Raw genomic sequence first — 4,103 nt, 5'->3', positions numbered from 1 at the left:
AAATCCATTATACTTTGTTCAATATCCGGGAATATGAATGTGTGTGACTACCATGGAAAAGTGAGTCTAATAATACATTAGAATAAGTTACAAGGAGAGTCGTTGGTCGAGTATGTTAAACAATAGAGTATAAAATAGTCACTGTTATTTACAAGTGGACATGTCATATCCATCAAGAATTTGGTTTGATGTCTAAACCATGATTTTTAAAGTCAGAAACTTAGTTACAACCGTTCGAGTGCTATGGCGCAGTGGGTTGGTCTTTTGACTTAGAAAGGGTAGTGGGTTCGAATCCAAGCCATGGCATAGTTTCATTCTGCAATAAATTTATCAAAATTATGCTGCACTCAACCCAGGTGATGTAAATGGGTACCCGGTAGAAAGACATTCCCTGAATGCGCGAAGAAATTCCTTGAATACTAGAGCGCCTAGGCAGCCCATATAAGGCTGGGGTAATAATACGGGCAAGGCCCGCTGGGAGAACAGTTTTTAGAACTGAAGTGGCTTCCCTAGGTAAATATACCTATATCATTAATATTATCATCTCATAACAAGGACAGTCATTGGTCTATGTCGCAAAATCCAAGATGGCGTGAAGAAATCTGAGTCAAAAGTGAATGTTGTTACTTAAATATGGACATAGTTCATTTAAAATTCACCAAGGACATATGACTTTAGTGTCCACTCAATGGTTTCATGATTGTAATGATACTTTCGACAAGTTGCATAGATATGCACTTGTCCATTTTGCCTAAAAATCCAAGAAAGTTTTCAAAATGCCATCTAAAATGATTCCTAAAACTCATTAATAATGGTCAGAGTTTATACGATATTAATATGTGAGGAATAAATTGGATGTCTACATGGTGGTATAAAGGGTCAGATAATACATTCAACAAATAACTTGGATATTTAGTTTTCCATTTTGTCTAAAATCCATGGTAGATTAAAAAAGTCATCAAATGGGTGCTATTACGAACTCATGATTCAATATGAAAACTTATCACATAAATTTTAGTGTAGGCACATTTCTCACAGGTTGGTATTTTTTTAATGTCTCCACTTTTAAGTAACAATAGTCCTTTTGGAACCCATTTTTTAAATCCAACTTGCATTTCGTGGCAAAATGGATAACTGCATAATCATTGTAGCCAGTCCTTAATAACTATTTTTAATTTCAACTCTTGAAATACTAGTGTAGACACTAAAATGATATCACCAGGTGTATGTTTAATGTTCTATATCCACTTTTAAGTAATAGCAGTCATTTAAGCAATCTTGGATTTTTGATAAACTTGACATCCGACTGTTCTTTCAACTTGGAACAATACTTGATCCTTTAAACTCTAGTGTAGACACCAAAATCAAATCCACAATGTGCATTTCTAATGAACCATGACTACTTTTAAGAACCACAGTCAATTTAGACCCTGCATTTTGGAGGCCATATCGCATTTTTTAACATACCAGACCACTGACAGCCCTTATTTACTTATCCAAATGTCTTATTTGACCCTTGACACCATTGGTTTAGACACCAAACTGGGGGCCGTTTAATAAAGCTGTTCGTAATTTAAGAGTGACTTTAAGAACGACTGGTGATCCTTCTTACGCGCTAAACCATCGCCTATGGTGTATACCATTTACCAATAGAAATGATCACCAGTCGTTCTTAAAGTCGTTCCTATCTTACGAACTGCTTTATGAAACACCTACCTGATTTTTGGACATACCAGACCACTGACTATCCTTGTAACTTATCCTTATATATTACTTGACCCAAACCAGTGGTTTAAAATTAAACATCGAAATCACATTTCCATGAACGATATGAAATCAGCTATGTCTGCTTTAAGTTTAGCAGTCATTTCAGAATACATTTTTTGAAGCCATCATGGATTTTTGGACCCACAGGGGCGGATCCAGCTTTCGCCAATAGGGGGGGGGGGGCGAAAAATATTTTGATCAACATTTTTCTCGATTGGCCGCTACAATCTGTTTTTTTTTGTTGGTTTTTCAGGGGGTAGTCCTAACTAAAGACTGAAGTTTTAAGTATATGTTAGTTTTTATTGCTATCAACAATATAAGGTAAATCTCACGTGATCTTGATTTATAATGCGAGCGCGAAGCGCGAGCTAAAAATCTTCGATATTTTATGTCGTTAGAACTGAAGATTCAGAGCAGTTTTTATAATCATGAACAAAGATAAGTATCCAGCTAAAGAATAGATAGATAGATAAGATAGATAAATTTTATTTTCACACGGTAAAAAACCCAAACAGATACAAAGTCTGATTTACATTGGGGCCGTGCCATTAATAAAATATACAAAGTAAAAGGCACTCAAACTTACATGAATAAATACATAAAACATGATAATCCTAATTATTACCAGGTGATAATACAAAAAGTTAAGTTTATGAAAATAATAAAAAGAATGCGAGCGCGAAGCGCGAGCCGAAATTTTATCACAGTAACGTGAAAAGTGATTCAGTTAGGACTGTTTTTAGTGATTAATGAAGAAGATACAAGTATCACCAAATAAATAATGAGAGTGCGAAGCGCGAGCTCAAAATTTCTGATCTTCCGACTTGAACAATGGACAGTCTAAGCGCGTTTTTATTTAAATAAACAAGCTGTGTGTCTCAAACAATTAAATGCGAGCGCGAAGCATGAGCTTAATTTTTTGATATACTGACATGATAAAGGAGCATTTCGACAAATTTTGGTAAGAATTTCCAAAGAGGATAGGTATCTCACACATCAAACAATGCAAGCGCGCATCGCGAGCTGAACATTTTGATATACATTAACAATTTATGTAAATCAAACAAAATAATGAAAGCTTGATGTGCGAGCTGGAAACATTGTGTGCAAATTGATATCAGAACTGGATATATTGTTTATATATATATTGGTGTCATATAACCCTCTTGAATGGGATTCATTACACAGGCAATGCGAGCGCGAAGCGCGAGCGAAAATTTTTATATAAAGTCTATTTTCCAATTCTTCCCCTCACCTTTTTCTTGTTTCCTTTCGGGGTCGGGCCGGCCGTTACGAGGCTGTAAATTACACATCATGGGTATGATACCTCTTTCTTACTTTTCTTTCTGTTTTTCATAGTTTCTATCAAGGTAAAGAGTTCACTTTTTCTGCAGGTTGTCAAAAAATAGAGGGGGCCGGGGCCGGCTCGGCCCCCTCCTGGATCCGCGCCTGACCCACCAGACCACTCAATGTCCTTGTGACTTGTTCTAATTTACTACTTCACCCTTAAGATCATTGAATCAAAACCAAATTGCGGATTTTTAGCACAGGGCAGCCTTTTTTGATGCCATCTTATATTTTCTTGGGGTCCTTATATTCACTCTACCCTGTGTCAACAAATTATTTTAACTCCTAGAGACCTAGACCATGGAGTATGAAACTAATTAGGATTCTAGGGAGGATAATGAGTGAGTCGTATTCATTAATTTTAAGTGAATGGTGGCCATCTTGGATACTATCTTGAAAATAACCACTTTCCCTGATGCAGATTTTGGTACATTTTTAGTATATTATTCCTGAGGTCAATTAGTACTAAAAACTGTTAAAAAACAATGTAAGTTCGGAAGTTCTCTAAACATCACATGTTATGTCAATAATGATTATGCGCATGTAAGTGTGGGGGGGGGGTGGCAAAAAATATATTTCATGTGTTTTTTCTGTCTATCAGTAATTGGAAATTAGCCGAAAAGTATACAATTGACAATTCGAATAGAAGTCCTTTAATCGTAAATTTTAATCTAGAACGAGTGGCCGAATGGTGAAAGTGGTATGCCAGTCAATGCGGGGAGGGGTGTGAGTAGGGGATATAGTTGGTAGGATGCTCGGCTAACTTAAAGGCATTCTAGCTGTCTAGGGATCACCATAAAACAATTCACTTTTGAACCGGGCGCAAAATTACTAATACTCCTGATTTTAGTAGGTATTGAAATAGGTGCCCCCCCCCCCCCCTCCTCGAGCAGTGGGTGAGGGTGGGGAAAATTGGGACCCTATCATTTCCTGATAGATTGGACCCAAGTGAATCCAAAAACAAAAAAACATTTTGAAACAAAATGATA

The sequence above is a fragment of the Lytechinus variegatus genome, chromosome 6, assembly GCF_018143015.1.
Source record: "Lytechinus variegatus isolate NC3 chromosome 6, Lvar_3.0, whole genome shotgun sequence".
Lineage (NCBI taxonomy): Eukaryota > Metazoa > Echinodermata > Echinoidea > Temnopleuroida > Toxopneustidae > Lytechinus > Lytechinus variegatus.
The sequence above is the reverse complement of the archived record's forward strand: the minus strand, read 5'-3'. Positions refer to the sequence as shown.